Below are 26,029 nucleotides of genomic sequence, written 5' to 3'. Positions count from 1 at the left end.
TATATGAAAGATTATAATTCAAAAGAAGAAAGCAAATACATTATGTACCTCGACGCCAATAACCTTTACGGTTGGGCTATGTGTCAACCTTTACCCTCTGGAAACTTTAAATTTATATCCGAAAAACAATTCAAGAAATTAATTGCAAAAGGTAAAACTAACTTTATAGTTGAATGTGATCTTGAATATCCAAAAGAATTACATAAAACCCATAATGATTATCCTTTAGCTCCTGAAAAAATTATTATACCAGATCAATGGCTTTCTGATTATAGTAAAAATATTAAAACAGAATTTGAAATAGGAAAAAGTAATGTAAAGAAGTTGGTTCCAACTTTAATGAAAAAACAAAATTATGTAGTTCATTATAAAAATCTTGAACAAATATACACAATTAGGTTAAAAGTAACAAAAATACACAAAATATTAACTTTTGACGAAAGTCCTTGGTTAAAAAAGTATATTGATTTTAATACTCAAAAAAGATCTAAAGCAAAAAATTCATTTGAAAAGGACTTTTTTTAAGTTAATGAACAATTCTGTATTCGGTAAGACGATGGAGAATTTACGCAAGAGGGTTAATATTAAATTAACACATGATGAAAATATTTTATTAAAATACATAGCCAAACCTTCATTTGTTAGTTCAACGATGTTTAACTCTAACCTTTTTGGTATTCATAGAATAAAAGAAAGTTTGTTATTAAACAGACCTTGTTATGTTGGAATGTGCATTCTAGATTTATCAAAATATTTAATGTATGATTTTCATTATAATTACATTAAAGAAAAGTACGAGGGTAATTGTAAATTATTGTTTACTGACACTGATTCATTATGTTATGAAATAAAAACCAAAGATGCATATAAAGACTTTTATAAGGACAAAGATTTATTTGATAATAGTGATTATGATAGTAATTCAAAATTTTATTTCGATAATAATAAAAAAGTAATTGGAAAATTTAAAGATGAAGCTGCCGGCATTCCCATTGTTGAATTTGTCGGATTAAGAAGTAAAATGTATTCATATTTATTAGAAAACGAAGTTAACATTAAAAAATGTAAAGGAATTAAAAAACTTGTTGTTAAGAAAACAATAGTTCATAAAAATTACAAAGATACTTTGTTTAATTCAACCCAAAGTAATCACACCTTTAAAGTTATTCGTTCTGATAAACACAATCTTTCCAGTTATGTTATAAATAAAACATCTTTATCATGTTATGACGATAAAAGATATATTCTTGATAATGGTATTGATACATTAGCTTATTCTTAAATTAACTCTTAAATTAAAACTTAAATTATAGAACCATAAATTGTTAACTGAATATTCATAACGTTTAAAGAATTAATATAAATAACATCATTTATTTTAAATTCATTTGCATAATTAATAGAAATAGATTCATTTTTTCTGTTATTTTTTACATGATAACTTTGAAGAATTATATTTTCTTTATTTTTTAGTTGTAATTTAGCTTCTCCTTTATCTAATTTAATTGCATCAACAAGAATAATTAAAATGCAATTAAAACTAATTCTTACATTATTACCATTTTGAACTAAACCAGGACTAGCATTTACAGTTTTCCATTGAAATAATCCACCATCAGTATCTTGAGTATAACATGTTAAAAACAATGGAGGTTTTCTTATTAATTGTCTTTCTATTTGTTTTTCTATTTTATTTACTTTTTCATTTATATTATTGAATATTCCCATTATATTAATTATTCCAGTTAAATAAATGTCCTTTTTTATTAAAATAATTTATAATAGTTTGTTCATTTACTCTTTGATTATGAATTTTTAGTATTTTACACAATAAATCATACAACGGTACTTTATCTTGTAACATTTTAATGAAAAATAAACAATAATATCCGCAAAGCATACTTGTTTTGTCTTGATATTGAACATTGTTGTATTTTACATTTGGTATATACTGAATTACTTCTTTTGGTGGAGGAAGTCCAAATGGGTCAAAGTATATTTTACCAATATAACAAACCCAATGTGTTCCAGGACCAACAGAGTCGTCCAAATTTATAATTCCACATTCAACCTTTTCTTTTAATTTTAATAAATTATTTCTACTAAATACACCCCTAAAGTTTTTAATTTTTAATTGTTTTACCCATTGTTCTATTTCAAAGTTAGATATTGGTTTGTTTATAAATTTTATTTTTTTTTTACTATAGGAATTCGTCTGTAAGGTCTTCGTTGTGAATCAATCTGTAATCCTTTCCCACTTAACAAAGATGTAATCAAAGGTATTCCTAGACTAGCAGCCAACATACCTAAAAAGCCACCGTCTTGTTTTTGTTTTTGTGTTAATTTAATCACTCCAGATCCTACTAGTTGCTTTCTTTGATTAGGTGTAAGATATGGTGATATCATATTTCTCTTATCATTAGCTACTGAAATCATACCATTTCCAAGTATTTTACTAACACCAGTACTGGCTAGCCCAGACAAAGCACCAATGCCTAGAGGGGCTAATATTTTTGGAGCTATTTTTGCTGCCATTGGAAGAATTGTTTTTCCTAACAAACCAGCCAAAGCTCCTAAAAAGCCACCATTTTGACCTTGACTGGACATTTGTTTCTTTGAAATTGTAATTTCTAATCCCTTCTTATTTGCAAGAGCTTTTTTAATTTGATTAATTTGTGTTTTTGTTAAAAGTAAAGGGAAGTTCCCATGTAATTGTTCATGTTTTAATCTAAAAGTATGTGGAATTTTATTATTATAAGCTTGTGCTAAATTTTTCTTTTGTCCATCTGTAAGGTTAATTTTATATTCAATATAATTTGATGACATTATATACTTTATATTTATTTTAATTTATATTTATTTTATTTAAACAATAACAAGTTCATTTCCAATAGTATTTATTTCAACTGTTTCTTCATACAATACAATTGCATAAACACGAATATTAGCTGCTGGTGGAATATTTAATTTAGCTGTTAATGTAATGTGTTTAGGGTCATCTGTAGTTACTTCCTTTTTATATTCCAAGTTAAAATGAATAAATCCAAAATATTCATAAAAATTTGATCTATTTAAGAGACTTCCAGTAGTTTTGTTATTTTGTTTATAATAATAATTAATTACATCATCATATATTCTTGATATACTTGTGTATTCTGTTTCTGGATAAAAAACACCATTACCAACTTCAAGACGACAAGAGCTCAAAATGCAATTTTCATTTGCTGCATTAATTTTAAATGTATCTAATAAATGTGGATTATGTTCTTGTGAATTACTTTTATCAGGTCGTTGTAAATAAACAAATACATGTTGTGGTTTTATTACACCAGCCGTTATTCTAAAGGTTATATTAGTTTGTTGTGTATCAGTTGATTGTGTCACCATTTCCCTAAGGTATGACCATCTTGCTTTTTTAAATCTTTCAGTAGTAATTAGATCAAACCCAAATTCATTGAAAATTAAACGTGGAACACATAGAATTAATTTTGTTACAATTACTCTACCAGCATCAACAGCATTAGCTCTAAAAATTAATTCATCATCATCTGTCAGCTGCAGTGTTATTTGAATTTGACTTGGAAGTAAAATATTAGTTTCTAAACCCTGAAAAAATGAATAATTATTTAATGGAATTTTAGTGTTTACCTCTTTATTATCTTGGATTAATGCCTTTCTAATAGCAAAACCACTATTATATCCAGCTTGGTCATTCCTACTTTCAGCAACAGCAGTAGTATCTAAATAAATAAACTCATTTGTTCCAGTTGATTTTGCATAATCCTCAGATAGTTCAACCAAACTCTTTACATTTATTACTTTGTATAAATTATTACAATCATAATCAATTTTTCCATTTTGTTTAACCACTAACTGATCAATTAATGAAGCTGCATTATTAATTAAAGCAATTTGATTATCATTTCCACCAGCACCATAATTATTACCATTAGCAAGTTTATTTACTTTAAAACTTACTTCAAAATAAGCATTAAACCAATCAAAATATGAACTTCTATCATTAATTGTAAAGTGATATCCGTTTTTTTGTTGTTTAACATTATTTCCCAGGACAGATATTAATGCTGTATCTAATTGAATAGGAGTTAATTAATATCTTTCGCAATATTCTTTTGTTCTAAACATGTATATATTATATATTATTTTATTTTTTTATTCTAGTTTTTATTTTAGTTTTTATTTTATTTTTTTATTTTATTTTTTATAAATTAATCTGTTAATACGTTTTTGTTGAGCTGAAGTTCCAGCACGAGCTAAAGTCCCAGATCCTGACAATATTCTATTTATTCTCATATGAATATCCTCCTCATTATCATTATTTTTATTATTATTTTTATTATTATTTTTATTATTCTTTTCTTGTAATTCCTCGGCAATTAAATTACCAACTGCTGGAGCAGGTTTCTTTTTAAGTTTTTCAACAAGCTTTGCTGCAGCTAAATTTCCAACTTCTGTTCCAACCTTTTTTGTTCCACTTTCAAGTGCTGCTTTTCCTGCTGTTTCCAAAGCTTTTTTTCCAGCTGTGCTAATTGAAGATGCGGCTGAACTTGAAAGCAATTTCGTTAAAGTGTCAAAGATACCTGTTCCGTGTATTATTTCTTTTCCTGTGTGAGCATCAACATAAATAAATATTCCTTTATTTTTGTCATAAACTTTTTTGTACATTATATAAAACTAAAATTTAATAAAAGTTTTAAAACTTTAGTTTTAATTAATTTCTTTTAAAATTAGTGTAAAACTTGTTTCAACCTCATTAAAATTAATTATTCTACCAAATACATCTGTAATATATATTCTAATTGAATTTATAATATATTTATTAATTTCAGAATATCCAACTCTTTGTGGTTCTTTTGTAAATGGATAAGCTCTTGTTAAATCTGCAGTACTTAAAGCATAGATAATATCACTGAAATTACCATCAACAAGTGAATTATCAATAAGATCACAATGAATGTAAATTGTATCCACAGAGTTAGTTATATTTGGTGTTTTAGTTCCCCATTCAGTTTTGTCTAATTTTTTTTTCTCAAATCCAAGCAATGTATGAAAATTTGATATTTCCAAATCCAACATAAAATTATCTGTAATTGAAATCAAAATCTTAAAACTACTTAAATCAAATTCCAAACTTATTGGAGCAATTTCTGATTTATCAAATTCATAATCACCATTACTTATTAATGTTTCCCTAATATAATTATTAATATCTGTGTAACTGTAAGAACCATTTGTAAATATAATATCTTTCCAATCCTTACCATTATTATAACGAATTCTTTTATTATCATATTCATCACTAATATTATGCCAAGAATAGGTCATAGTGTTAATACTATCCAAACCAACAACATAAGTTTTGTTTTTATCTAAAATTAAAGAACGACTAAATCTAATTGTAAAATCACTCGGAGTATTTTTATTATCTTTAACTGTTTCAGAACTTAATACTATTTTTTGTTCCATTTATATATAACTAAAATTTAAATTCAAGAAAAATATTTTTTATATAACATTTCATGTTCTTTTGGTAAGAGTGAATTCATTTTTAATAGTTCATCAATTATTCTACTACCTTCATTTTTTAGTTCTTCATTATTATTTCCAGCATCAATTGAACCACAAATTAACTCCAACTCATTAACCAATTCTTCTGGATTACATGGACAAACGTCATAACCTTGTCCCCTAATTACTTTTTTAAATTTCATAGATCTTTTATTGATAGGTAATCCTGACTTTTCTGTTAATTCTTTGAATATTTTTATTGAATGATTTGAATGTTTTTTATTATTGTTATATCTTTTATTAATCAAATCAATTAAATCATCATCTACTTTAGTGTTAATTACTTCTTTTCCAGTTATTCTATCCTTAGCAATTAATTTGTTTTGACCATAAAGTTTATTTAAGTTAATAATTAAATTACCATATTGTCCATTTGGTGAAACTTTATATGGGTTATGATATCTTATTCCTTGTCCATCTTGTCTAAATGTAGGAGTTAACTTAAAAGTATATATCAACCGTTTTTTGTACTTTATGAGTTCATCTCGATCATGTTTTAATTCTTTTGCTTTTTCTTGTTTATTTGGATCTTTCGATTTTGATTTGCTAGTTATTGAACCATTTAATTTTTTGATATTCGTATTAACACTATCTATTGTATCTTCAATATCGTCTTTATCTATTTTATTAGGATCAATTATATTTGCAGTAAAAAAGTCAAATATTTTAGACGGTTTGTAATATTTATATTCTTTTAAAACATTACTATCCAAACCAGCATCTAAATCTACTATAGGTATTTCCTTTGCTTTCGGCCTTGTCCCAACAATTTCAGGAAATTCTTCTGATTCTTCAGTTGTATCATACTCACCTTCTTTTAATGGTTGTAATCGTGTTGGTTCTCGGAATAGTTCTTCCAAACCCATAGTATCTTCCGGCGGTAATAATCGTATTGGTTCTTGCTGTGGTAATGGTTGTAATGGTTGCTGTAGTCCCGGAGGTGGTTGTTTTTCCAATAACTCTGTCACCATTTTTAGATTTTCTATTTCATGTATCTTATCAGCAAAACTTTTTGGAAGTAACGCTAATTGTTGTTTTATTCCAGGTAATGCTTTTAACTGACTTGATAATTGTTCTTTTTGACTTTCTATTTTTTCAGTAATTGGCTTATAAATTTCAGTATACATATCCCGATTTGTAGCTTTTCTTATTTTTTCTCTCATTATTTCTTCTCTAAGATCTCTCATCTTTTGCCCGACTAATTTTTTTCTTATTCTTATTTCATTAAGTTTTGATTGCATTTATATATAATAATGTAAGATAATGTAAAATAATGTAAAATAATGTAAGATAATGTAAGATATTGTAAAATAATGTAATATTATATAAATGGAAATTCCAAATTATGATACAAAAAATGATAAATCCAATAACTTTAAACAATTTTATCCTTTTATGCCAGATTCATGTTTTAGAATGTTAATATGTGGATCGTCTGGATCTGGAAAAACAAATACATTAATGCATATACTTCGAAAACCTCTTATATATTATGATAAATTATACTTGTATGCTAAAAACTTAGAACAATCTAAATATCAGGATTTAATTAACAATTTAAACCAAATTGCAAAAAAAATTAAAGTAGATCCAAATGAAATACTTGAATATTCAGCTGATCCCAACCAAATTGAACCTTGTGAAAATCTTGAATCAGAAAAACAAAAGTAGTAATAAATTTTATGATTTTGTATGTGAAGATAAAAAAGTTCAAAATGAAATAACAAAATACTTTATTCAAGGACGTCACAAAAACTGTTGTGTTATTTATTTAAGTCAGTCTTACTATAAAACACCAAAAAAATTCGAATTAACTGTTCACATTATATTTATTTAAATATCCAGATAAAATGAAAATAATAGGATTTGTAATGAACAAAATATAGATCGTGATACTTTTGCTAATGTAACAAATCAAAAACATGATTTCTTATATATTGACAAACCAAGGAAGTTTTTAAGAAAAAACTTTACTGGTAATATATAATAATTATATAATGGGAGTTTTTGATGACGTAAAACAAATAAGTGAACCTGACAGTATAAGTAAAGTTAAATTTGATATTGATTTAAGTGATTATGCTACTAAAAAGCAATTCAAAAAGCTTAAAAAGGAAACGGAATCGTATCTTCACAGAAATAAGGAACTTGATAACACAATGAATAGAGCATCAGATATGGGAGGTAATGAAATAATCAACCTAGGAAATCCAGATAAACCCAACGATGCAGTTCCAAGACGGTTTGTGTTATAAAAAAATTCAAAGTGTAATAGATGACTATAAACTTGAAGACATCAAAAGTATAAAACAAACACTAGAAGCAGAAGTAAAGAATATTGAAGAATTAACAAAAGATTTTAAAAGAAATTCATTATTAATTAATCAATTACAAGGTAAAATTGAAGAAGAAATGAAAGCTATGGTTGATTCTATTAAAGAACTTGAAGAGAAATCTGATTTGACAGATGACAACATAAAAGAAGTTATTTCGAGTTAATTTAAACATTTTATTCACCCAAATTCAAGAATTAAAAGATAGTATGATTAAACATGAAGAACTAAAAGACAAGATTATCGAAGTTGAGAAAAGTTACAAAATATGTATCAGTTAGAAATCAGAACAGAAATAAATAAACTAAATACTGAAATGACAAAAGGAATCAAGATTTACTCGATACATTTTCAAATAAATTTGCAGAATATAAATCTGAACTGGAAAAGGCAGCTTCACAAAGAGGTGATGACCATGATACAGCATTAAATAACCTTAAAAAAGAAATTAATTCTAAAATAGATGACTTTAAAAAACAAATTCGAAATTGGATTAGTATTTTTGACAACCGTCACAAATTTAAAATATGCAGACTTAAGTAATATACAAAAAAAATTACAAGATGATATTAATGAATTTAATGCTAAAGTTGAAGAACATAAAAATGAACTGGACTTTGTAGTTGAAAAATCAGTTAAACAAGGAGAGTTAATTACTGCTAATACTGAAGCAATTAACATAATTAATAATCAGCTAGAAAAATTGAGAAAACAACTTGTAAACATGATTAATAATGTCGATGCACATCACAATATAAAGTACGAAGAGTTAAGTAAACTTAAAGGTTTATTACAAAAAGATGTTAATGATAAAATTAAAAAAATAATAAATGATTTGGACTCTGTAGTTAAAATATCAGATAAACAAGGAGAATCAATCACTGCTAATACCCAAGTAATTACTGCTAATACTAAAGCAATAACCGCTAATGTCGAAGAAATTACCACTAATACCGAAGAAATTAAAAAAGTAATAAATGATTTTTATAAACAAGAAACACAATTAGCTAGAACAAAGGCTACTGTTGACAATTTATCTGCTTCTGAAGTTGCCACAACAAAACGAGTTGATGATTTAGCTGAAATAATTCTTAAACTTAAAAAGAAAGACAGGAAAATAGAAAAAAGGGTAGAGGAAGTAAAACATGAAGTGTTTCTCTTTGAATACTATTATAATCATACTTTTGATTACATACAAATGAAAAAGTATTTTGACCGTCGTGGTGCCTTGATACATTCAACATATAAAAATATGGCCGATCTGAACTATTTAAATATATTTGAAATAAGGCCTGGAATTATCGTAGATTATAAAGATTTTATAAACACAAACCAAGAATATAAAATAGATGTACTAGATATGCTTTTGAGTGGTGTGTTTATAGTCAGAAAAACCGGAACTTATATAATAAATATTAAGATTTTATTAAAGGGTGCAAGCTCCCCGGGTGAACCGTATAAACCGACTAAAAGCCCAATATCACATTTTATATTTAGGTGGCGAAATAATAGGCCTCAGGATGATGTTTTACTTTTTGGTATATTTGATAATGTAAATATAACAGCTGAGGCAGCTGAGGACTTTGATACTGATAAGTTAATATCTATGTATAAGAAAAAAATTAAAATTTATCTAAAACAAGGAACAATGTTTGATATTCACCCGTATGACGCTTCAGCATCTACAGAATTAACATTTATGCTTTTGATGGGCAGTTACATCAAATTCTACATATCAGATGAACCTGTATCCTATGATAGAAACAGCCTTTTGGATTAAAGGTTTAATTAAAGTTTTAATTACTATGTGTACCCTAATAATATACTTATTAATTCAAAATAAGATCAAATATCTTACATTTTATTAATAAAAATAATCTGCCAAAAGTTTGTCAAGTTGGCAGACATTGTCACATTTGCTGCCACTTGGCAGGATTTTGGCAAATATTTGGTGGAAGTGTTTAATCATATTTTACTATAGGTTTTAACAATAATTTGTTAAAATTTGTTTTAAATTTGTTGAAATTGGTCAGCATTGGTCGGTTTAGGTCAAGGGTTAAAATTAATTTGGGTCAAAATCGGGCTCGCACCATCATATATATAACTACTCATTAAACATATTATTTAAGTATCCTGCCAAATTGTATTTCGAAAGTATTCTGTGAATATCGGGGATAAACCCAAAAATCTACCTTTCATCGTTGTGGTAGTGAAGCAACCGTTTGATAAAATAGTTGCAGGGCAGGAGACAAAGTCGACTAAAAATGTAAGTTTACGATAGTCAATTTCAGTCTTTATTGGTGAAATACCGAGGCAGCTTAAGGCTATGTCCGTATTGGCAAATGGCCAGTTTGACGCGATATCGGTGACTCCTCTCTAGTTGCATTAGGTTGGAGTGAGACACATACTTCTATAAATTACAGACAGCCAAAAAGCCCCTTCGGTAAAATAATTGATTTATAGATAGTGGCCCTTAACACGGGACTTATACCATCTTGTGATATTCTGTTGTTCATTATACTTGATTGGCTTTCCGCATTGAGTAGCTAGTAGTCTATGTACTTATCACAGATTACACCCAGATGAACGTACTGCTCTACCTCTTCAACAGTATTTGGAGCCAAATTTGAAAGATCGCGTTTGAAATTGAGTTTTTGACTCTTTAAAGACACCGGATGAGCCTTTTGTGGGATTGTATAAATAGCGCCACTTCCCTGAGTATTGGTAACTTATTTCAAGCATGCATTCCAACTCAGTTTTCGAGAATGAAATCAGCAACATGTCATCAACAAGTCGGGCTACTTATATTCATATTGTAGACACAGATATTCAGGTTACTGTTTTAAAGCTCACAGATAAGGCCAACTATAAATAAAAGATACAGTATCGGCGAACTTTTTCCTCCCTGACGTGTTCCCTGTAGAATGTTGAACCATTCTGATAAGAAGTTACCACTGCGCTCACAACTTGTCATCGATTTATACATTTGAAAAAAGCCAAGAATGAAAATTGATTGACGTTGATTTCAGAAAGTTTAAAAAAAGAGTCCATCGTGCCACACCATATCAAAGGCCTTGCGAGCGTCAAGGAAGCACACACATACCTTGCTACCATATTCTTTACATACTTTCTTTTAACAGAAATGATGTCATTGTGCATCCTAGTTCCTTTTGAAATCCACTTTTGCTGGTTGTTAAGCGTAGATAAGATTGCTGATTCACATCTCTCTAACCTTTAAGCCTGCTGGCGGCAAGTTATTTTGCCTTTGCGACCAGTGCAGACGAAGATCAGCCTGCACATCCGTGCTAATTACACCCTTATTCATTTCATGCGGGATGTGTTTAAGGTTCAACATTGAACTATAAATATTTGCAAGAGCACGGAATAGTAATGTACCGCCGTGAATTAAATGTTCATAATAAATGCTATCATGGCCGCATCTTTTGCCTCTTTTGCACGATTTAACAGCTTTCTCGATTACAACGGGTGCGTTTAAATTTTCCGTGTGTAATTTTGATAAGTACCAGTTGCGATCCGACAATTTCTTTCCACTTAGAGTCAAATGTTCCATCTGAAAGAGGAGTATATAAATTAATAAAATAATTCTGCCACTGTTCTGTTATACTTTTTGCGACTCGGTAGACAACACCGTTAAATTTAATTTCAGAGCCCTGGATTAGTTGTTTAATTATTTTCCAAAATCGACTTCAGCAGTTCTGTCTATTTCATCGTCCTAACATATGTTTGAATTCACGTTTTGACTGCTTATATCTTATATAAGATTCGGACGAGTAAGAGTATGACCTTCCGTTTTAAATCCAGGCGCGGCGATGCCGCTTCAAATGTTTGTGGAGCACTGATAGCTGATCATTCCAATATGGCTTAAGGAAATGTTAAACTTAAAAACTTACGTTTTTTAACACATAAATCAGAGTGTAAGCGTAGGTTGCTCACAATATCACTATATGCACATTCAATATCTTCCGATCTGGTTAATTCTGTTTTAGATAATATTAACAGTTTCTGACTTTTCAACTGAGGTATTGTATTGTACTAGTTCATCTTGTTTTATGCGAATCCAGTTAATAATAAAATTATCTTCAACTATATTTTTGTTGCACGCTCCCACAATTATCATCAAGTACCATGTACATTGTATCCGTTTTGTACAGGGGCACGGAATGAAAAATCAAACATTTTGAGTTATATTTCTGTGTTTAAATTACATAATCATAGTGGTCTTAAATCCCACACTACTTAGAATGGAACAGAAATAATAAAATAAAACTAAGCTAAATGCTTGATCATTAATACAATATTAAAATAATACTAATAGTGTTCTAGCTAATCTGAAAATAAACATACTGAGCCCGGCATGTTTGTCTTAAAATATAAACAGTTCTTATGAATTAAAACATGTTTCTAACGAATACACATGCACTGACATAATGCTGTTTCTTGAAATACCAACAGTTTTTGTAAATTAAAAACATCTTCCTATGAAATACACATGCACTGACATTATTCTTATCTTTGACATATGAGGTACATTTGTCCGCAAGTCATTTCTAGTGAAAAGTATGTTTATCAAATTTATACTTATACTTGAAAGTTTTACCTTACTAATGTAACCAGGATAAAAAAAATCAAGTTTTGGAAATACCTGTAGTGAAAATCTTACTTATATTAAGCGCCCTTGTGCATAAATACTAGAATTGTTTAATCATTGATAGAAAGAAATCCTTCTTTCTCATAAACTTTGAACAGAATGTATTCATTAGTTCTTTTATGTCAGTTCACTGCTGTGGATGTTTTCGCAGAATGTGCACCCCCCCCCCCCCCCCCCCACTACGTCGACATTATATCGCCCTATTTTATGTATTCACGTGTTGAGTGTACTATATACTGACTAAAGGTTATGTTTAACATAGGTTTAATAGTGTACATTCAGTGCGGGAGATTTAATGCCGTCCAATGTGCTTACGTAATCTATACGGATGGCAGAAAACATCTCCACAAATTTCACATATGTTTTAGGCAACTTTTCTCGACAGTGCACGTATCGGTCATGGTTGCGAATTGAACATTTTTCTGCATTTGGGACATTTTTCCGTTTGAGTATTGTTATTAAAGGAGTCAAGGTGTCTTTACAGACTGTATTTCCTGCCGAAGTTTTTCACACACAGGTGGCACGTGAATTTAACTCCAACAGCATGGTGCTTGCTCATTAGTTGCTTAAGAGACCATTTGTAGGCAAAGTTCTTGAGGCATATCCACACATATGTTTCTTAACCTCCCTGTGAACAGCGTATTCTTGCCTGCGTTTGTTGTATTTTGTTGCAGACGTGACGAAGCAGAAATTTTCATTTTTCACCAAATTTAGGGGGAAATTCTGCGTTTACCATGTAAAGTATAATACAATGTGTGAGCAAAGGTCATATGCTAGTTGATAATTTTGAGGCGAGGTGATTCTAGCAGAAATACTTTTTGACATTATTTTTCCCAACCAAATCAAGGGGGGAATATTTTCTTTTACTAGATCAAGGCGGGTAATATTATGCGTAAGCAAGGGTCATATGTTAAGTAATAATTATATGAGGTTTGGTTATTCCAGCTGAAATATTCTTTCAAGCAGAAGCGTTTTCATATTTTTTCTTTAAACAAATCAAGGGGAAAACTTCTGTTCTTACAGAGTCAAGGGGGGAGGGGGAATTCCACGAATGGGCAAGGCTTATTTATAAATATTTTAGGTTTGATAATTCTAACTTAAACACTTTTTGAATCATAAGCATTTTCAATTTCGGCCGGACGGACAGAGGCACGACGGGCGCACGGACGGACGAACATTCGCACTGACAACAACAAAACAAAATCTTCGGCTTCGGCAGGGTATAATAAGATGTATTATCGTCTGCACATAATGTTATTTGAATGTTCAGATGCCCCCTTAAAATATCGATCGTCCATTGTGTCCACAGTATACTTTCGTCTGATTATATATAGTTGAGAGTCAAATTTTCACACATAAATGGATCATTAAATAACGGGCGGGGTCAATTTTCAACGTTGAAAACTGAACAGTCATCCGTTGAAAAAGGACCCATGAGGTTAATTTTCAACGGGGTCAATATTTAATGTTACACCGGTGGGCTTATTCGTCCATCTAGTGTCGAGATAGCCGATTATCCAGTGTGATAGTGAATCGCGCGTATTTACGGGCATGTTCTGCATTACAGTTTCTTTGTTACTGTGTCCATCTTTTTATCATTGCCTTAAGATCTACGATCATTAGACTTTGTGTGGGTCAGCAATTTAAACATCTTGCACATTTGTATTGCCAACTGTTTAATGACATGAGATTTTCCGCCTTAGGATTTGCGTCAGGAGGCCTTTAGTGCCAAATTGTTGTTGTAAGATTAAATTTACAGTTTTTATTGATGAAATAGATACAGTTATTTCTCATATCACAGCGCATTCTTTCGTTGTCTATTACATTCACATTAAAGTGAAGTATAAGACAATGTGGAATTCCATTTGCTATTGCATTCAGAAAAGAAAGTATATAAATTTATACATTCTTGTGAACGTTTTTGTTTAACATCACTAGACACATAAAATCAACAGTGATTAGAGTTCTGACCATGGTCTGCTTGCAATATTCTTTGCTTGAGAGAAAAGTGCCAGAGCTATTTGTCACCTCAAACACACAAAAAACGACATTCACAGAAAAATCTGTCCAGAGGCAGAAAATTAGTAGTTTTAATACTTTCCAAAAGTTTCGGGAACAAAACGGTCAAGAAATTTTAGTGAAATGTTTTATTGCTCGATGAGAAATGAATATTTTAATCGGATGATATCAATATAATGATATGATGTACGTTTGTACATTACTGCTTTTGAAAAAAATAATAATGTGTTCTTTTTATTTTCTTTCTTTCGGCCGATGACACTTTCTAAAGGTAGTGACACATAAGTACTACGTGAGAGGGGTTTGATTTTCAAGTGTTTATTTTCATCATAACAGTTTTAGATGCATCTTTTTTTTTACAAAATTTCTCATAAATGTTTAATTAAGCTCGATGTCAATGTACGTGTAAGCTGCTATTGCATGAGATGTACGTGTAAGCTGCCATTTAATAATTTCAATATTTTCTTTCACACAACGTATTTCATAACGTTATGCAGCAAAAAATAAAATAAAATGGAACTTTATGTTGTGTGCGTTTACGCGCTCGTGAAAATGTGAAAATTTCCTCACTTCGAGGTGAGATATATTCCATATTCATTCAAAACAAACAAATATCCTCTAATTATTTTATGCTAACTAATGAAATACTGTATTCTATCAGTTAAATATTTTTATATCTCATCACTCATACTGTGAAAATATGAAATCTATATTTTCACACTGTGAGAGATATAGCTCCGACCCCTCATACATTGTGTATGAATTTTAAATTATTTGCTTAGAACAGGATGAAAATTATAGTCGCACCTTGTTCTTTATAGTATATTTCTTGATTCAAATTATTTTACTTAATGAGAATTTCATAACGTTATGCAGCAAAAAATAAAATTAAATGGAGCTTTATGTTGTGTGCGTCTTTCTAACGTCACAACACGTCTGACGTCATGTCTGTTTACGCGCGTCTGTTTCCCGCGCTGAGATTAAAAAATGTTGCAAAATGCACATCTCAACGTAATTGAGCATAAAATAAAAAGAAAATTTGTTTGTTTTTCGTGACTATTGAATATATCTTACGTCGAAGTGAGAAAATGGTCATTTGAATTTTTCTCACTTCTCAGTGAGATATATTCCATATTCACTCAAAACAAACAAATATCCTCTATATACCTCACTATATCTGCCTTTTTTGGCATGATGCGATTTGTTTCCATATAAATGATCACAACAATAACCTTGAATGTCTAAATTATAACAAGTTTTGGGTGATATCCACGTCTCTAACAGTATGATGACGTCATGGTTAAAGATAATACTTAAAAAATCAGTATCACTTAATTTTCTGACAAGCCCGTTAATGTTCCAAGACAGAATGTCTGCTCTTCATGACGTCCCTATTTTGAATTTGTGACAGGATTAAAAACGTTGTAAATTTTACCATAAATGTACAGTTTTTCACCAATAAATTTATCTGTTTTTCCTTTCCCTTTTCCCTGCAGAACGGGGTTCAGTTCTCTGCGTGCATCCCGCCATTCCTTTGGCAATTGAACACCAACTCCGTGATGTGTCGCTTTAAGCTCATCCTTGACATCGTATGATGCGATCCGAATCCTTTCCCGCTCATGAAAATAATGAAATTATACAATAATTGGGCGTAGCTTTTTTATTTTGGCGCATTAACACATTCTGTGTACCCGATCAAAGATCATGTGTTCCGCATCTACCTAAATCTTGTCTTTAATAAATTGCTTAACGAAATATTCACAACTTTTGCATATCGGTCCTACCTCTTCGTCCATTATCTCTTCCGTTGCGTCAGATCTCATGCTAGATTCAACGGGCGGCTCCGGAATGCCGTAGAAAATCAAGTTCTCCTTCATCAACGAAATTCCAAGTCCGAAATCTAACTGCTCATATTAGTTTTTTCCTCTTCTGGTGACCGCATGTTGTTTTTCAAAATGGTACATGATTTTTCTAAATTCTTTACTTCCTCTATAGTTGATTTAAGTTCATCTGTGTGTACATTGTATTTCATACTGCCAATTCATGAAAGTACTGGCTCTCTCTCAGTTACTTTTTTATCAATCACTTGTACTTTTGTTTAAAGTTCACACATTTTTAAGTTTATCGAGTTGACAGTTTTTTCTACAGACTCTATTTTGGCTACAGAAATTTTCATGCTTTTAATATCATTAATAATTGTTGTGGCAATAATTGTTGTGGCCCAATTCAGCGGCTGAGAAGTCGGTGAAATAACTGGTGTACGGCCGAGAATTGTGGACAGTTCATTGCCATATTATTCATGTCAAATATGAAATATTCAGGAGAAGAAGGATGAAAACGTTTACTTTCACTACTCACTATGTTACCACTGTCCGGTTGATCAAATACTCGGGTAAAAGTAGCAGAACCAGTTTTGTCCGCGTATTGTGTACTCTTTGTGTATTGTCCGAGAACAATGGCGATATATTTTTCCGTTTACCCCCTATTTAGGTTTTTGTGCAGTGTCCTTTTTTGGTTGATTTTTCTTTGGTGGCATTAAGTCTAATTAACTCAAATTACTTGATAATATAAAAAAGCTAAGCGAGTATCAAAATGTCAACATGCTATTTAGTGTTTGTTTTCTTAAAAATGTTTGATAAAATAAAAGGCAATAATTATTTCAACAGATTTCTAACAACAATCTAAAAAACAATAAAACAACCAAACATAGTTGTTTGTTTTGAGTGAATATGGAATAGATCTCACCGAGAAGTGAGAAAATTTCAAACATTTTCACGAGCGCGTGAACATTTTCTCACTTTGAGGCGAGATATTCTATATTCACGAAAAACAAAAAAAAAATCTTTTTATTTTATACTTAACTACAATCTACGTTGAGATATACATTTTGCAACAAATTTTAATCTCAGCGCGGGAAACAGACGCGCGTTAATGAACATGACGTCAGGCATGTGACGTTAGAAGACGCACATTTCTTGCTGAAATAAAAATAAAAATAACGTTATAAAAATAACGTTATGAAATTCTCATTAATAAAAACAATTTGCATCGAGAAATATACTGTAAATAACAAAGTGCAAGTACAATTTTCACCCTTTTTTAACCAAATAATTTAAAATTTATACACAATGTACAATGATTTAAAATTTATACACAATGTACAATAATTTAAAATTTATACACAATGTACAAGTAGTCCGGCAAAGCTATATCATTTATAGTGAGTGATATGCAGTGAGTGATATGGCTTATATCTCACTGATAAAACACAGTATTTCATACATTGAAACAATCATAATTGATAATAATATGAACGTGCATGTGTGGTGACTTTTATCAAAAGTGTAATACAGATCTCACATATATGTATATGCAATGCTTTTCAAATGAGAGTGAAGACTGAGTAAATAATAAGTTTTCTGTAATTTTCTGTTGGAAAAGACAAAACCCGGCATCATCATATATGCATGTGAAAATTCGTGCTGTACTTTATTCAATGATTTATATCAACCAGAATAGCTTTTAGAGGTGATTCATAGTGCTGTTTATATGTGAACAATGTTTTGGATCGTATTCTGCGTCAAGATGTATGAATTATGTCTTAATATGGAGAGAAAAAAGTTATTTATGTAAACGTTTTGCAACACGCTTTCGACAAAAAAAGCACAATCATAACGTCCATCTGCTAAAGAAATTGTTCGGTACTTTATTGCGCTTATTTCTGTTATTATCGTCTGAACCCCCCCCCCCCCCCCCCTTCTCTCTCTTTCTTGTTGTATAATAAATTACTGACAGATATAGTCTTTGTCAGCCTAACCATTACCTCTTGTGCACATCTTATTATTCTCCCTTCGGGCAGTGTTACTTAAAGATATTGACTGCTGTAGACTGAATACGATAATGTTTCGCACGTATATTTGTTCTTTATTTCATATATTTATAAACTCCGTAAGGTTTAAATGGAAAAAAAGTATGACGTTATGGCGGCTAAAGAAAAAATAAGAAAGGCAGAAAATGTATGACTGCTGAATAATTACAGGCGACAACGTCCTTGAAAACTATGTTATAATTGTAAAAAAAATGATATATTTAGTGAAGGTAATGTTAACAGATAAAACACTTTTATGAAAAAGAAGATGGAATTTATTGTGCTTAAAAAATAAATAAATATCCATATATGTCAAAAAATGACTAAATAACGATATAAAGTGAGCAAATTTCTGTTTATTGGCGCAGTATGTTCGATTAAAGATAGAACTAGTCTGATTATCCATCACTTCCATAGTCAGATAGCATAATTATATATATATATACCCTTGTCATCTATATGAGCGTGTCAGATCAGGCTAATGTCCAGACACTGTGGTCAGAACGCATCATCAATAGAAAAAAAACCTGTTAGATGGGGCAATCTTGAGAAAGCAGTTTCTAATGCATAAACAGCTTAAAAACGTAAACTATTTTACAGTGTCGATTCTCTTATTAAAATTTATAAATCCAACTAGAAATTGCTTTTGTAAAAAAGCACATGTCTCCCCCAATGGAAAGTCCTGTAGGCAAGAAGTTAATAGGGGTTAGGAGCGAAAGTCAAAGAGACACTGATGATTGGCTGCAATAGGGATCATCTACTTGGCATGTCCAGTCATCCCGCTAAATTTCAACACTATTGGCCTAGTGGTTCTCAAGTCACTGTTCAGGCTCCTGTGACCTTGACCTTTGATCAAGTGACCTAAAAAAAATAGGGGTCATCTACTCTGCATGTCCAATCATCCTATTAAGTTTCAACATTCTAGGTCAAGTGGTTCTCAAGTTATTTTCCAGAAATGATTTTAAATGACCAGGCTCCTGTGACCTTGACCTTTAATAGACTGACCCCAAAATCACTAGGGGTCATCTACTCTGCATGTTCAAGCATCCTATGAAGTTTCAACATTCTGGGTCAAGTAGTTCTCAAGTTATTGATCGGAAATTGTTTTCCATGTTCAGGCTCCTGTGACCTTGACCTTTAACAGAGTGACCCCAAAATCGATAGGAGTCATCTACTCTGCATGTTCAATCATCCTATGAAGTTTCAACATTCTGGATCAAGAGGTTCTGAAGTTATTGATCGGAAATGGTTATCAATGTTCAGGCCCCTGTGACCTTGACCTTTAACGGAGTGACCCCAAAAACAATAGGGATCATTTACTCTGCATGAACAATCATTCTATGAAGTTTCAACATTCTGGGTCGAGTGGTTCTCAAGTTACTGACCGGAAATGGTTTTCAATGTTCAAGCCCCTGTGACCTTGGCCTTTAATGGAGTGACTCCAAAATCAATAGGGGTCATCTACTTTGCATGTACAATCATGCTTTGAAGTTTCAACATTCTGGGTTAAGTGGTACTCAAGTTATTGATCAGAAATGGTTTTCAATATTCAGGCCCCTGTGACCTTGACCTTTGACGGAGTGATCCCAAAAATAATAGGGGTCATCTACTCTACATGACCAATCATCCTATGAAGTGTCAACATTCTGGGTCAAGTGATTCTCTAGTTATTGATCGGAAATGGTTTTCAATGTTCAGGCCCCTGTGACCTTGACCTTTGATGGAGTGACCCCAAAAACAATAGGGGTCATCTACTCTTCATGAACAATCATCCTATGAAGTTTCAAATTTTGGGTCAAGTGGTTCTCTAGTAATTGATCGAAAATGGTTTTCAATGTTCAGGCCCCTGTGACCTTGACCTTTGACGGAGTGATCCCAAAATCAATAGGGTCATTTACTCTTCATGACCAATCATCTTATTAAGTTTCAACATTCTGGGACAAGTAGTTCTCTAGTTATTGATCGGAAATGGTTTTCAATGTTCAGGCCCCTGTGACCTTGACCTTTGACAGAGTGACCCCCAAAAAACAATAGGGGTCGTCTACTCCAGCAGCCCTACAACGCTAAGAAGTTTGAAGGTTCTAGGTCAAATGGTTCTCCAGTTATTGCTCGGAAATGAAGTGTGACGTACGGACGGACGGACGGACGGACAGGGCAAAAACAATATGTCTCCCCCAGACGGGGGGGGGGGGGGGGGATACATAATTAGTACAGCTGAGTTAAAGAGCAAAAGGAATCATCAGAAGATTTCTCTATGTATGTTTTAGTCTAAGATACTAGGTGGTCTATGATGGCATCATTGTTTAACGCCTTCAGTATACTTACGTTTTACACAAGGAACTTTATAGTACTAAAACCTAAACCTCGAGTCCTTCCAATGAACAGAATTTGGTCACTAATCACATCCTTGATGTTTGTATTTTCAAAGTTCGCATAGATGATCAGCATTCTTAATTGCATTAATCACATTAAGTTCGTTTCGTAGATAATTTAACCTTTTTATACATGTACCACTACTAATTGATTTAATCGTATAACTTCATGTGAAACTGCTATTTTACCCCACCTGAAATTGCGACAAAATATATATGCAAACTCTAGTAAAAACATTCGCAGACAGTATAAAATCTTGTAAAATCCTTGAAAAATTAAAATCCAATGATTACAAGGTTTGTTGTTCAGTCGTTTCATATGATTTCTTTACTCTTTAAACCTGTTTATCAAATGATCTAATGAATGACAAAGGAACTGCTATGATTTAATGCACTTTTTGTGCATTTAATTTAAGATAAGCCTTTTCTGCTTGTGACATTGCTAAATATTTTTTTTTCAGTTTTTGCTTTCGATCCTTAATCTGTTGCTCTGCTTTCTGCAACGGCATGGAGAAGAAACGTAAATGGTTTGTTAAAAGCTTTAAGAACATTGAACTCAAGTAATCAAAATAATATAATAAAATCTGTAAAAAGATCCTTTGGAAGCAAAGAGTGCAACCAAGAAGAGTAATAGCAGACTCGGTTTGATTGAGTCTGTTCATGAGAGGTAATGAAATGTGCAACACCTCTCACTAGGCTTAAACGGAACTCTATTACACATATGTTAAATGTACTCCATGATCCCAAAGGACCAGAAAATATAACAACACTGAAGACTTGGTTTGACTGAGTTTGTTTAGAAAGGTGAAATACTCCTCGGCTTAAGCGGAATTCTATTATGATAATATTTATATTAAATGAACTCAATAATAATAATAATAATAATAATAATAATAACAACAATAATAATAATGACTTTAATTTAAGAAGGTGAGATATTAAGAGTACATAGTATACATACAACTTATTTCCAATATGGCCTTCTATATAAATGTTAAAACACAGTATCTACAACAATAAGAGTAACAGTAGCACAATTTTAACGACAAGCACACTTTAAAAACAAACTCAATTTGAAATGATTTTACCCGGAGAATAAATCAGTGTAATTCATTTTGCATACATGTACATTCATCCATCAATATCATAAAATTTAAAAGCTACCCTATACCACAAAAATGCATAATAATACATGAAGATTTAAAAATAAATAAATGAATACATAATAATAATAAAAACAAATATCAGTATAGTAACGTTATTCTTGTAATAGATAATCCATAATTTTTCGTTTAAACGTTAATAGATTATCTTGCAATTTGATGTTTGATGGAATTGAATTCCATAAATGCGTGGCTTTGTATGAGAATGTTTGTTTCAAGTAGTTTGTTCGGGGCTTCAACAAAGAAAGATCTTTACGAGTCGAGGAACGAAGATTATTTCTATCGTTGTGAGCAAAAGATAATAATTCAGACATATATTTTGGTACAAGGTTATGGTCACATTTAAAAACCAGTACAGCCATGTGATAATTGCATCAAAAGTGAGCAGATTAAGATTTTTAAACACGCTACCTGCGATACGATTTTTTGTTATTACACGAATTGCCCTCTTTTGTATATTATATATTTTATCAGTATCTGATTTACAGGCAAGCCCCCATACAGTACTGCAATAGTCCATGGTTGATATAATATATGCATTATAATATAACATATTCATTTCATCGGTCAAAAAGTACGAAATTCTTTTTAAAAGTGCAGCTTTTGAGTTAAGTTTATTCACAACATTGCAAACTTGAGCATGCTACGTTAAATTATTATCTATACAGATTCGAAGAATATTTTGACTAGTTACATTTTAAATTATCGTTCCATTGATAAACAGTTCAAGATTCCTTGCTTGTTTCATTTTATAATTTGTACTTAGAAGCATACATTTTGTTTTTTCCGGATGCAATAACATATTATTAATTTTGCACCATGTGTTAATGAGGCTAAGATTACTTTGGAGCTCTTGCTCTATAACTGAAATGTCAGTGTCGGATTTATGTCAGCATACATGTCAATATTAATAGTGTCTGATATATATGTCATATCTTTTATATATCATATAAATAGTAAGGGTCCTAAAATCGAGCCTTGTGGAACTCCAGACTTTACAAACAGTTTTTTTAGAATATGAATTTCTAATGTTAAACTAGCTGAGTTCTTTTCGACAGATATGATTCAAATAATTTCAGTGAGTTAGTTATCTGTGAAGTGATAAAGCTTTAGTTTATGTAAGTAATATTTCATGGTCGACAAAATCGAATGCTTTTCGAAGATCAAGAAATACGGACCCTACATATTTACCACTGTCAACATCTATCAACCAAGTATCAATTAAAAGTGTTAAAGCAGTGTGGCATGAATGAGTAGGACGGAAACCTGATTGTTTTTGTGTAATATATTTGTCTTTTTGAAATATAATTGCAACTGTGAAGCAACATGCCTTTCAAATATCTTAGATATGGTAGGTAAAATTGAGATAGGTCTATAATTACTTGGATTTTGCTTATTCCCTTTTTTAAAAATTTGAATAACGTAAGCATCTTTTAATTTATCGGGAAAAACACCACTGTGTATGCTTTTATTTATTATAGATGTGATGGCTGGAGTTATGAAATCTCCGCAGTCGTGTGGAATCTTGGGGCTTATTCCGTCTATCCCAGTAGCTTTCTTAAAATCAGTTTTAGATATGATATTTTTACTTCTAAAGGAGTAATGAAATCAATCTTAAATTCGTGAAATGATAATTTTTCATCTAGATTATAATATTCTTTCACTGGTTATAGGTGCAGATGGGAATTTCCGGCCTCGAGGGTAACTGCTTAGGCGGTAACGAGGTTCCTACCAAGTTACCGCCTAAACAGTTACCCGAGAGCCGGATATTCCCATCTGCACCTATAACCAGTGATAGAATCTTTTTCTTGCATATCCTTTAGACTTTTCCATAGGAAACTTGGGCTTTTGTTGTTTTTTATTGCATTATTGTAAAATGTTTTCTTACTTTTCCGTTTTAAATATGACACTCTATTTCTGGTTTTCTTTAGATTGCCTCTTTCATTTCATCTGTGAACCAGTCAGACTGAGTTTCTTTCTTAATTCTTTTTTCCCTTAATCGGTGCATGCTTAAGAAGTATGTTATTCAATGTGTGATATAGTATCATTTGGGTCTATTATTGTATCAATTGTTTCAAGCGGTGAGCTTGCCAAATCTTTTTGAAATAAATATATGTCAAATTTATTGAAACATCTATAAATTGTCTATTCTTTTCAAATGATTACTTTTAGTTGATCTCTTAAAATGTGACACTGGCCAGTGATCACTGACTGCATACTCGGGCACTATTATGTCAGTAATCAAATCTTTCCTTGTGGTATAAATGTGATCAATGATTGACGAACTATTTTTACCAATCCTTGTCGGAGTATTAATGAGCTGAGTAAGTTCAAATTTAGAAATAAATGATTCCCAACCTATGTTATTGAATTTATTTATTTTATTATTAGGACTATATTTAATGTTAAAATCTCCGAGTGCATGAACTTCATAATTATTATGATCTGCTTTACTGAACTGGCACTCATACAAATCTGTCCATGTCTGAGTTGAGTTAGGAGGTCTGTATGCAAAGTTTAGCAAAAATGGTTTGTTTCTGCATAATTTACTTGTATCTAAATGGAGTCCATATTTTCCGTCTCTAAATCATAGCGTCGTATATATGGGATGGTTATTCATTTTGCAGTGTACAACACCACAAAGAACCAGAGATTTTTCATACAATTATTTACCCCATCATTTTTCTGTTTCACATAACGTGCCTTTAGTTGTCTTGCATGAATAAGACACGTTATCCGGGAAAACTGTAGCAACAGCATCCTAAATCTGTAACATGATATCCTCCATAACCGAGTCTCATGTAACAGTTCCTCCCCAGTGATTTCATTGAAGTTGATTGAATAATAACGCCACTGTAACGTCATCAACTGTCAAAAACGAAAATCCAGGAACTTCAAACTTTTTCGAGTCACAATATAAACACGCTGTTTTTTAACAAGAATAATCCACCACAGTTAATCAGTTACACAATTTTCAATATGGATTGTGTCAGTCATTGGCTCTGATGACTACCGCTATACGCCGCCTCGTGGAATTGACGTATCAGCTACGCTGTATTATTCTTATGTCAATTAGCAGAGGTTTACATAAAGTTCGTTAGTTTATACGAGTTACTATCGTAAGTTTCATGGCTATTTAAGGAAAGCAGTGATTTTGCCAAGAACCACCTTGAAAGTCCGAAAGGGGTATAAGTTTGGCAAAAATAAAACAGAAGGGTTCAGATAGAACTTGACTTTATTTTTTTATATTGTATAATGATAATGATAAAAATGCATTGGTTTTACGAAAGGAAATAGCACTAAAAGGACATTCTTTTGGCTTCAGAGCTATTTAAGGAAAACAATAATTTTGCCAGTAACCACATTGGAAGTCCAAAAGGGGGAGTCATCTCATGAAGTCGAAATAAAACACAGAAATAATTCGTAACTTGACTTGAAGTGTGTATCATTGCATTATGATTCCACATTTCTTAAAAGAAAAAAAAAACACACTTTATGGACAGTTTCAGTATGCAAATAGGGCAGTAATGTTGTCAAAATAAAAGTCAGAATAATGCCACAACGAAATAAGCCACATTTTCTAAGTCAAAAGAGGGAATGATTTTGTCAAAATAACAGACAGAGTCATAGAAGTTTGTTTGCAATCTTACATTATCATCTAGATATGTTTCAAAAATACTGAAAGAAATGTAACTTTTGGACTTTGTATATGAACTTGTTTTGACGGGACGAAGGGTTTTCTTTGTAGCTACCCTAAAACAATGTTTATTGAGGTATAATAAAAGGTAATAAAGATACACACAGGGCTGTTCAATATTCCAGTTTATCTGTTAATCCAGAATGACAGACTGGAGCCTCGGTGTATGTCAGTATGCATTCATAAATTAGGGATGGATTGATTCTGTAGGTCAAAGGTTTAGGTAACAATGGCCTTGAACCTAAAAACGGTTTCCTCTCAATAACAAAAGACCTTGGCATTCAGTTCATATAAACTTCATTGCCTGTGGAAATAACCC

Source organism: Mercenaria mercenaria, chromosome 1, assembly GCF_021730395.1.
Source record: "Mercenaria mercenaria strain notata chromosome 1, MADL_Memer_1, whole genome shotgun sequence".
Taxonomy (NCBI): domain Eukaryota; kingdom Metazoa; phylum Mollusca; class Bivalvia; order Venerida; family Veneridae; genus Mercenaria; species Mercenaria mercenaria.
The sequence above is the reverse complement of the archived record's forward strand: the minus strand, read 5'-3'. Positions refer to the sequence as shown.